Source organism: Mchenga conophoros, linkage group LG9 (genome assembly GCF_057382185.1).
Source record: "Mchenga conophoros isolate Kocher_MC1m ecotype Shallow Benthic linkage group LG9, M_conophoros_male_GT1.1, whole genome shotgun sequence".
Classification (NCBI taxonomy): Eukaryota; Metazoa; Chordata; class Actinopteri; order Cichliformes; family Cichlidae; genus Mchenga; species Mchenga conophoros.
In genome coordinates, this window is record NC_140534.1 from 26,413,994 (window position 1) to 26,426,137 (window position 12,144).

Below are 12,144 nucleotides of genomic sequence, written 5' to 3' on the forward strand. Positions count from 1 at the left end.
ATTTGGGCATTAATGAGGTACATTAATCAGGTTATGCTTGAAAATACTTATTAATGAGCCTGTGAAAACCTGGACAAAAACAAAATTGTTTTTATTATTTCCCTGATCAAAAAGGTTTACAAACTGGTTACAATAGGCAACTCTGGAAAATTTCATAAGGAAAAACAGTGTATTTTGTAGTATTACACAGCAGTGTTGTCTTTAACATGCTTAATCATCCATAAAACAGTATTTTTATACATGAGTGGCCATAGGGCTTGGTGTTACATACACAACTGCACTGATGGGCAATAGTCAGTTGTGCAGCTCGGTTCTAAAATATTTACACAACTCAACCCAACAGTTATTTGCCTTTCTAACGAAGGCAGCACTTTACCACTCAGCAACCATTCACACTGCTCTGTACTGTTTGTATAAGACAACTTTGCAGGAATTACTTACCAATTAAACAGGATAGGTAGTGTTTGGCTGAGCTGGTCAATAGTTTCCTAATATAAACAGAGGGCTTTTGGACAATACTGTTGTGTGTTCATACCAGGAAAGTAATTCACTTATCAGGGCGTTGTTCTCATTTAACCCTTGTTGAATCACCTGACTTTGTTGGTAGACTTGGTTTTAGATAAAACCTCCAATTATCAGACCTCACAGTGTGTCCTGAAATAAAATGTTTACATGTAACACCATGGAGTTACATGTAAACATGCATATCAATAATAAATTAAACATTAAGGATTACTACACATCTGCATGGAAAATACTAGCTGATTTCTAACTATGTTTTCTATTAATTTGATTGTGACTAAAAACAAGACATCTGTTTCTCTTTGTATTACTGTTTGCTGGACACATGTCTGTGCAACACTGAAGTTTGAGGCTCTTCTGGGGGAAACATATGGAGCAACAGCCAGACTGCAGCTGTGGGGTATTTCCACCGTCCATAAGTGCCTACCTATTAATGGGCTTACAGAAACTCAAAATAATAACTTAGATCTGTCAGACTGTTAAAATCTCTCTAATGCAGTCATTTTGTATCAAACCAAAAGCAGGCATGCAGATAGCAACAAAGCCAAAGGGTACAATACGCTCTAATGTCCCAAAATATTCACTCCACAATATCCTAGACTAACACCCAAGAAGCCAGTGTAACGGATAACCATCATGTAAAAATAAAAGTTTGCCAACCTTGCATCCGAAAATAAATAAACACTACCAAATTAAATGATCTAAATCCTCTATTTAATAAAAAATAAATAAATAAAAATCAAAAACAGAACATAAAAATTCCAACCGGTGATAAATGTCATAACTAAAAACATTGCCAGTGAACACAGTTCATTCCAAGTTAAAACTGTGTGAGGCAAATTAAAAAAGAAACACAGAAATAAAATCAAGAAATGTTGCTGCATTCTGTGGGTCTGAGCTTCTTTAAGATGGACTGAGACAAAACAAACAGGGAACATCTGTTTTGTAATAAATGCAAAGTAACTGTGATAATATGGTAGTGCTTAGTGCACATGGGTAACCACATATCTGTGAAGGCACCATTAAAGCAATAAAGAGTGGTTTAGTGTCAACCAGGCAATGTTTTTTGCAAGACCTTGCGCATTTTAGCAAGACACTGCCAAACCCATTCAATGCATATTAAATGTGCATGGTTCCATTGTAAAATTGTCTGGGTTAAGTCTAAATTGGCATGCCTGAAGATTAGACGTGTAATCCAGAGAAAACATCGGGCAGATGATGAAGTAAAAAACTACAAAAAATGATCCTTTGAAATGTAAAGCAGCTGGAATCCTGTATGAAGGAAGAAAGGCTATAGCTTTCAAAACTACAGCAACTACAGCTCCTGAACACGTAGATGTAGAATAGACAATGCTGAGAGAAGCAGCGATGCAAAACAATGTTAAACATGCCTTTTTTCCAAGTTTTTCTGAAATGCAGGCCCAGCAACCCACCTGTCGAGCTCAGGGAGATGTGTCTTATTCTTTTATTCTTTCTCTCTCTTGCACCCACTATGTCTGCATAAAAGTGGCGAGGGCTGCACCTAAATGCACTGTTCTGCAACAACAGCACATGTATTTTAAAAAAATCTCAGTTTCAGTATATGACACATAGCCTTTATTCTATGAATTAAATATACTAGAGTTTAAATGATTTGCAAATCATTACATTATGATTTTAGACACCACTGACTTACAATATGTGCTGAAATTCATATCTTATCAATCATATCAATGTTCTTTAAGGAGCGGATTACAGTAATTGAAAGTCCATACTGTGACAGAAATAACTGTTCTCACACAGGGGCTAGACCCACTGGTGCCTTTTGCTGTCTGTTGGCAAGAACTAAATATATTTTCTGCATTCTGAATGGCATTCCACTCTAACGCATATGTGCCAGTAGTTAACAGTGGATGAGAATAAATAGCTTTCTTAGCCAAGCTTTGAGACATGTAAAAGATGGGTGTTAATGTCTGACATGTACGCAAATTATCTGTAGCGATATTTAATATCTTTAAGCATATAAGCAGTTGCAAAGAAGTATTTTGTATCAATATCTTTGCATTCATATATTTTTCCATTAATAACAAGACAGATACACTAAAACTTATAGAAAATGACAGCGTAATAACCCTTCTGGCAGCGTATCAGGACCTAATTTCTAGGGATCATAACAGTAAGCCAGAATTATGTCACCCGGACCACCTGTTCCCTGAAAACGTCACTGGTTTTAAGTAGTTCCGGCATGCATCCAAAATGTGAACTTCTGAACCACAGTGCTTACTTCTCATTTGTGCAGAAGCAGGAGGCAGCAGTGTGTAGCAACAGGCACTCTAATTTCGTGGCAGTAGAGGGAAGGTTTACATAAGAGACGTGCTGTTCTGTGGCTGTCACTCAACCTGCATCTGAATGGCAAACGCTAGAATGAAGCCGATGCTGTTTCATGTCACCTGAAGGCTAATAAGAGATTAAACATCAGCAGCCAAAATGCTAATTATTGCTCAGTAGCCCCGCAACATATCCAACAAACCCATACCTTTGGAAATGTTCCATTAAAAGTATCAATTATTATTATAAGACTATTCAGGATATTTTTTTTATTTACAAAGAGAACATGCACATTAAAAAATATATCTGATGCTTACTTGCATGATGAATGCTTTAAATATCAATATTAAAGAAGATTACAGAAATAAGACTTCTCTGCTTGGAGAAAAGGAGAAATGTTCTGAGTTGCACTGCAAGCGAAGCATGAACACACTGTATATTTCTTTTGGACTGGGGTTCTAAAATAGCTGTGCAAGCATTTGTGGACCACACACAGCTGCTGGTGCTGGGGTTCTGCTCACATCATTGGAGTTTATGCCAATTAGCTGTTAAGACTATTTGCAGGGTGTTGGTCATAAATGAAAATAGATGGTCCATCCTTCAAAGCTACTCACCAACCACTGTGCTTGGTATGACTGGCAATAAACATGTACATGTATTTATGAAGGTTTAAAAGATATAAATAAAAATAGAGGCAAATCACTTACAGTTTTTTTTAAAGCAGCTAAGTTTTTTTATTACTACTTTATTCCTGCTGCGAAAATACAACACAAAATACTACAAAAATACAACTATGAGGGTTTTATGAAACACCTAAAGTATAAGAGGGGCCATGGGGGAACTGGACTGTTAAGTGAAATGGCCTTACTGAGGAAACCAGCCCAGCAGTGGACACTTACAGGGAGCAGGGCCATCATACTGTGTTGGCCTTGATGAAATCCCCCCGCACTAAGGCCAGGATGCTGACAGTAGAGCTCAACGTAGTCGAAGTTTTTCCAAGGCTGAACAGCCTAGTCATTACCTCTACAAAAGGTTGATAAATGATAGATAAGGTGCCACACAGAGTGCATCTCAGCACTGTGGAATACAGCAAGTCATTCAGTTTGTGGACAAACAGCACAGACACTGGCAAGCAGGCAGAAGAGGGCACTGTTTTCAACACTGTTACATAGAGTACACAGAGTACAGTACAATCATAAAGGCATCACTGAACAAATTCACCTAGAGTTAAATTTTTTTTAAAATTTATATTATTTTTTCCAAAATTCACGTCTTTCTGCAGTGTTAAATTTGATGCATTCAAACATGCTTTTCTTATCAAGGCGGCCACTGTCTGTCCTGTGACCAGAAAGAAAAGTAGCTCTGTACGCGCTCCATTTGCTCCACGTGTTAAGGTGTCTATTATGTGTGAAACAAGCTATTTTTCTTTAGCTGTGCCTTTTTGACTCTGATGACATAATGCTGTGGGGAGAGCTGGTACTCGGGAAACGCTCCGCTCCTACTTTTATACACCTATTTAAGAACAGCAGCCTTTCACACCAAGTTCAGCAGGAAGAAGCAGTAAAATTAAATGGGAAAGGTCTACAGTATTTCATAATTAATAGGCAGCAGTGAGAGGAGAACAGTCCACGTTGACGTAAAAAGATCAACAACGTATAAAAGTGATCATTCATTCTCCAGAAAATCACAGACAAAAAAACCCCAGTGCCCTATGTTGTTCCTTTAAAAAAAGAAACCAAAATCATAACAAATTTGAAATACGTGCCAAGCTTTTTAAAAAATCTTTGATTGCTTTACTTTATTTGGCAGTCCTACAGAGCCTCTACTCTCCTTGCCTATATGATCTAATTTGTTACTGAGGTGGTCCCCAGCTCGTACCTGGTCACCACCTGCAAGCAGTACTGTAAATTACTTGGTGGGCTTAATTGCCCATGTCCACTGTGTTACTATAAACTACTAGCACTGTGCTAACTCTATTCTCAGGTACTTAATCAAGGCCACCAGATTTATTTCCATGCACTAACTCTGGGGACAACTGCAAGCAGGTCTGAGTAATTGGATTTTTTTTTTTTTTTCTTGCATCTAAATTAACCACCTATTCTTAGTGAGAACTGGAGTTTGGAAATGATAACAATAATGATATCAACCAAAACCATATGAGGCCTTGCCTTTCATACTGGGAGCTGCATTATGCACAATAGAGCCAGATGTTGCTCGCACTGACCTTACCTGGGGGGGTATGGTGCCATTATGCCAATCACACACTGCAGCACTTTAAGTCACAGACCTAAGTTGGACTGGAGAAACTCAATTATTCAGGTTCTTACCTCACACATACAAAGCAGTAGCAATGGGTATTGAGTTTAGCTTAGTTCTTCCAGCATTCACCTAAGGCAGCAAAGCACAAGAAAGAAATGAATAACCACGCATGAACTTGGACACATTTCCAAGTACAACTGCTGTTTTTACTAAAATCCTTTGACAAACTATTTCAGTAAAAAGCTAGCAAGACAGGCAGATATTGATTCAACAAAGATACTTTTTTCTCTCTTCCTGTGAACACAAACAAATAACTGTTACAAGATTAAAATATACACATACAGATTTAATTAGGCCAGTTGACTAATACGGTTACATTACACTTCAAGAAGTTAGCAAGTGACTCCAGCGCATATGGGAAAGAACAAAAAACCCCAAAACACAAACAAAAAACGTTTCCAACATAAAGTAAAATAAATTAAATGCTAACAATTTCATTAGGATGTGCTATATGAATTACATACATTTAGCTTCTAAAAAAATTATATGTTTTCCCATTTCAGTTTCTTTCATTAAGTGACTGCACATAGTAGTGTGTAATATAACTCCTTTTAGTCAGTGCAGTAGACGAAGCAGCGGAGGGCGAGAGAAGAGTGAGCACTGGGCAAGCAGAGGGGATGTGGTCTATGTAGGGATGTCAGAAGCATAATGGGGAGCTGAGTCATAGGTTATAAAAAGCTGTCATCAGGGATTTCTGTCCTCAGCAGCTCATCACACAGGACCTGTGAATTATTTATTACTATGGAAACTCAAGTGCCCCTTTACTCCACGCCGCTTGGTTTACTGCACTTCCCTTTTCTTGGGCTTGTTAAATAAAAGCATACCATTTAGGTGCTGTTATTAAAGTCTTTAATAGGATAGAGTATAAAAACAGAAATTAATTTTATTAATGTGACTATTTTGCTGATTTCATATAATGGATATAATAAATTACTGCCAGTGCATGCTCTTAATGAGAACATTTATTTACAATTAAAGTGTTTGGATTATTAGGATGTGCCCTGTATTTGTTCTGCCCTCGGTCCAAATGACCACCTAATTAGCACTAATGCAATGCATTAATAAGGGTGATTGTTATTAGATCTGTTTTTTGTTTTTTTAATAAATCACAGAACAATCCCACCAGCAAAAAGTCTGTAGTCTTGAAAAGGAATGGAACGAATGGAAACATGACAACCAGGCATCTCACATTAAGTTACATTTTCTTTTTTTTAATATATGTCAAACTTTTTAAGCCATGAAGTAACATACACCATCGCCAGCATAGTCCAGAAATTACTTTTTTTAAAAAAAGAAGGAAAATCTACTGCCCCGCTAAATCAGTCTCACTTAATTTTTTCCCCTTGGTTTTTGATAGCAAAGTCAATGCAAATCAGCTCAGGCATTTTTCCTCACTTTGTTTTGTTCTTGGTATATGAAAATGGTTAAAAATCCCATGGGTCAGTGAAAATGATCCCTCCACTCCAGTCGCCTGCTCTAAGTCAGCCAAAACATTCCAGACTTCAAAAGACGGCTTTGCCTACCAGGGCCATTTCAGTGTCCCAACCTCCACGGCCCAGGAGGACTTGGTTATTTGGATAAATTAATTTCTGGAGTCTGCCTGAGTTGCAAAAACAACCTCCTGCCTGACAGCAAATTAGTCTAACAGAAAAAAATAGAAAATATATAAAGTTAAAGAGAACACCCACTTTTTTTTCTTTTTTTTTTTGCTTGTTTACTGACAGCTCTGTTGCACTCATGCTTTTACATGTTTCTGGAAATTTTTAATAAAAGAACAAAAAATATTGTTGAAGATATCTGTAAACCTATCTGCTGGCAGGTGAAGAGTTTCAACAGTCAGCATCAGCACAGAGGCTGTAAAGCATACTGTGTACAGTACACAGCTGACAGGCTGTATACCATAAAACAGACTCATGTAAAACTTTAACAACTGTCAGTGGTATTGAAAAAAAATGATATAAAACTGAAATCTGCCGAAGCCTCAAACATATGTAAAAGAGAATAATATAAACCTGAGAGCACAGACTGTGAAAATGAGGGAGGAAAACGGTTACGGAGGAAAAATTATGCAAACAGATGAAGACAATCCAGAATTAATGGTCCGCAACATTTTCAGGCACTCAAAGAGCTGTCCAAGGACACCATGGGGGAGACTGCATGGCCCCAGTAATAGGAGGAGCATGTAACTTCAAAAGTAAGGAGAACAGACTGGAGAACTTTCCTCTGAAGTCAAGTCTTAAAGAAAACGTGAAGCATATGTACAGTACAGTAGGGAATCTAGTACATGTGTGAATGAAAATTGTTCTCCTCATTGCTGCAGACATGATACATTGCAGTATTTCTACTGCACAGCCACACTTTAAAAAAGTGATGGATTTCTGAACTCAGATCTTTGGGTTGCAGCTGTTCCACCTCAGGCCACTGAGGATACACCCCCCCCCCCCCCCCCCCCCCACACACACACACACAACAGAAAAGAAAAGAAATTGGGTCAAAACAAAACAAGATATTCCACAATTTCAATAAATGTGTCCATAAAATACGGTATTCAGAGGATGTGAGATCACCCTATGAAATATAAAAAGCTATAAAAAGTATTGACCACAAGTCACAATAAATATGTCATTTACAATGTTGTGGATTTTGACCATGTTCCAGACCCCTCTTATAATAGATGATATTTCTGAAGGGCAGGCCACGGAAAGGAACATTAAACTGTGGCTTTGTCAAATGACGTAATCAGAATGAGAAGACTATTACAGAATAATCTTATAACAATGAATCAATTAATCAAAAGGAATGGCAGCTATTTTGATAACAGGTTGATTGTTTTAATTATTTAGGATATTTTGAAGCAAAAAATACCAAATGCTACTTCTTTTTTATTATTTCATATGTGAGGATTTGCTGCTTTTCTTCAACTAAATATTGAGTGTTTAACTGTGTATTGGTTCAAACATTTTTACCACATCATAAATGATGTTAATGCTGTTTAACAATGTTTAATGTTTAACCATAAAAATAAAATAAAACCAAGTTTGGAAATAAATGGATGCTCATGTCTGTGCACTGAAGGCTAAAATACAACAAAACATCTAAAATTCAGGATACTGGTGAAGAAATTCAGCTTGATTATGAACATCAAGAGCCTGCACGCATGACACTGATTGGTGGGAATCAGGGAACCACCGCCTTTACACAGTAGGTCCAGAGAGCTGCTTAATTAGCAGTGCAGGGCTAGCAGAGGGCCTACCAGCGCAAAATTTGAATCGTGATGGCATAACTTTGACATAACCTACACTTCTGTCTTGCTGATGTGATTCAGCCATACATCACAAAAACTCTGAAGCATGAGAAAATGAAGACAAACTGTATCATACAGGAATGGGGAAAACAGAGGGGGAACACAATCTTTCCAAGGACTTTTGGTCTGAGGGAAGAACACCATGCATACTTGAGCCAATCCAACATGCACTAAGTGAGGAGAAAATGTCCATTTTTAACCTGTTATCCATCACTGTCAAATGCGGTGCACGGTTAAAAAAAGGGGGAAATAATTAAGCAGAAAAATGACTGCAGTCTGGGGCAGAATGGATGAGAGCGAAACTCAGGTACAGCTCCTGTCAACTTGAGCAAATGATATTTTGACAAATGTCTCTTACACAACTGGTACGTAGATCACTGCATTTCTGGGTGTAAAAACACGTTTTTATATATGTTATTGAGGAGAGTCAACACATGTAATGAATCACAGTGTAGTGCAGGGGCAGGCATAGGTCTTCTTTATTGCAAAATGTGGCTTGGTGCTGCTTTTTTACAAATTCAATTAAAAAAGTTCAGAAGTGTTCATACTCTTTGACGCATTGTCAATTTTACAGAAGGATAAACCGCTTGAAATAAAAGAAATTCAAAGAAAACTTCAAAACACTGAATTGCAATTAAAACGTTTACAATGACGTAACTAAAATAAACAAACCGATTCACAGTCACCCTAAAAGAAAAAGGCGCAGTTTAGGGAGCTTTAATTTGTCACTGAGCACCGATCCTGTGATTCAGAGGACTGTGAGGCTGCCCCGCTGAAAGTAACCCCGCTGTCCCCGCCCATTCTGGAAATGGCTCAATATCACGCTGTCAAATTCGCCACACAAGTCAAACAAATACCGAACAACTGCGCAGAAATGGCCAACAGAACAAAGACGAGGCGAAACGAGTGGTTTGACTGCTGCCTACCTTGCTGTTATGTACCGCCGCTGTCACCACATGCAACAAGTATCCATGTCCATAAAGATTAACGCCAGAGTCGGCTGGCCCGTCAACGTTTTTTTCTTTCTTTTGCTGACTGGAAAATAGGGAGGGGGTTTCAATCACGTAAAAATGCTTATCATTGTCCGTCATTAAAGCTAAACGTTTTCATGGCAGCGGAGTCGGAAGGTTCCAGTGAATTGGCAAGATATCCGCATGCGTCTGTGCGCGAGCGCTGCTCGCTGGTATCAAATGTGGCAGGCACGAGGAAAGCTTACCCAGGGTATAATTCACTTCACTTTTGGCTTCAACAAGAGGCTGTTACTTGTCGGTGTCATATAATTTAATATATATATTTTAACCGCAGTTGTTATCAGTAAGATTAGCCCACACCACCATTTTGGTTTGATAGCATAGTTTTATAATTAGTCAGAAAAGAAAATCATTCAATTGCCTTTTGAAAACAAAAATCCACTTTTTTAAATGACATTTGCTCTGGTGAGTCATAATATGATTATTTGTAGTTACAGTAATCCTCATGTCTCGCAATTTTTGGATATGAATTAGAGCGCCACCTACGGGAGCCATTGTTTAGTTATCGGTTTTTGGCTGTTAGTGTGTGTATGAATGCTTCCTAGTTTTTTTTTTCTTTTTTAGCATTTTAGTATAGCATAGTTTTAGACGATGACGAGGAGGAAATAAGAACAATAAATTCTGTTTATGAGGATTTCTTTTCAAACTGATTTATGCTCTTTTCTTCTGATATTGTTCCTTTCAAGGCTTGTAAAACAAGTCAAACTGAGTAATCTATAGAGGATGTATACACTATAACAAGAATACATATCAAGGGGGCCACCTGTAAAAAGAAAAACAACTTTATTGTATAAACTACTAGGATAAATTCTAGAAACATCTGTAATGTAAATTAATAATAATAAATTTGCTCTTTATTCTGTTTGTGTTGCTGCAGTTTTCACTTTTAATTGAGTGTTACAAAATTCCAGTTCACTGGCAATATCAGGAATATGTTTTTCCTGCACTATAAAAACCGTTTCAATTTGAAACAGCAGCTGAATGAATGCGGCATTCATTCTTGCGTGAAAAGCCTCCATATAGTAAAGCGATTGTCATTCTGCTACTTTGATAATATCAAGTAATTGAGCTAGATGATTGGATGGACAGCCTCTAACAGCCTTCAGCAATACATCACAAGACAATTCTGATGATTTGTTGCATCAATTGACTGTTCACATAATCTCATTTGGGTCTGAAAATGCACTCATCCAAAGGTTCCAGTCCAGGCCTTCATTTTAGCACAGCAGCCAACACACCTTCAGATAAAGGGATGCGAGTGGATGAGAGAGTGCCACATATCCTTGAGAGCATTTTTTAATTTCTTAGTGCTCCATCTGTTGAAATGATAAAGTGCAGCTATAATGGAGTGCAACAAGATTAAATTAATCAGGTTTGTCCATTATACCGCCACAGGCTCTTCACAGATGATTGCAATTTTCTCTGTCAGGCCCATTATTGTAAGATCTGTTTAGTGGGTTGATGCAATTAAAATGGACTTAATGTAAATTTAACAATACAAATAACACTTCTGTCTGTGTATGTTTAAGAGGGGTGCGGCTGGAGGGTCCTGAAGTGCAATGGTAAACACCCACTGTAACCATTTTTAACTTCAAACAAACCAGGGTGCTATTTGATTAGCGTGGACTCTGTGATCAATAACTATGTTTCATGTTTTCATGTTCTCTGTGATGTCAAAGGATCCAGTTGCACAGACCACCCTTGTCTGGACATCAGCTGTAAGGAACACAACACCTTCCAGAGGCATATCATGATGCCCATAGATCATTAGAACCTGGAGAGAGGGGAGTTTAATGGAGTCACTCTGATGAAAGCATATAAAGTGAACGCCTTCAGTCTTGCGTATGAATCTCAGGGCTCAGTACAGTAGGTGAGGCCGACTTGAGAGAATTTTATTAATTTTTCCTGGAGCTGATCTAATATCTTCCTGATTGGTTGCTTCCTTCTGCTGGATCAGGTCACTGCCATGGGACAAAGCTTACAGGATGTGTACTTAACAGGAGGAGATCTCGGCCTAGCGCCACAAAGCTCCCACCGCCACTTAAACGCAGGAATGGCGGAACTGTCACGCTAAAAATGTCAGATGCTTTTTATTCTCAGCACCTCTATAATTTTTGATTTACGCAAGACTGTAAAATATAACAATGCACCCGTGCTTTGTCTTCACGGGGACACTCTCCTGCACATTTGAGGACCCGTTTTTGAGGGTTTTTTTGGTGCAACCTCATTTTTGTGAGACACAGTTTTCATGGATCCATCTAGAACCGCACGTCAGCCACATCTGTTTTAAGTGATTTCACTGGACGCGAGGCGGTTGAGGTTAGGTCTATTGTGACTAAATGAAGAATTACCATAACCAATCAGACAATGTACTTTATTACATTATATGCAGCATTTCATTTTGAGGTCAGGTGTTTTGTATTATTCTCCTATCAGATTACAGGTAAAGTGAAATAACCTACACCTGAAGAAAAGCGCACATTTTCTTGATTTTTGTTTTTCTGTCTTCTGTCCTTTAAGCACACAATGAAATTTATAGTACCCCGAGTGCCACCCAGGTAACCTGAGGAGGTATGCGCCAGTGTGTTTGTTGGAGGCACCTACCTTTCACACGAGGTGCATTCCAGTGGTCGTGGCAGGCCGACAACAAGTCAATCAATC

General features: G+C 38.2%; 1 protein-coding gene across 1 annotated transcript in view; it reads right to left on the reverse strand.

Annotated features, from left to right (window-relative positions):
- The window catches only part of eya1 (EYA transcriptional coactivator and phosphatase 1), a 62,786-nt gene extending 53,174 nt beyond the window's left edge, over positions 1-9,612 (reverse strand). The window contains exon 1 of the mRNA XM_085287267.1: positions 9,379-9,612. The gene's annotated coding sequence lies outside the window, so the exon portion shown is untranslated. The remainder of the gene's footprint in view (positions 1-9,378) is intronic.
- Positions 9,613-12,144: the final 2,532 nt, after the last annotated feature.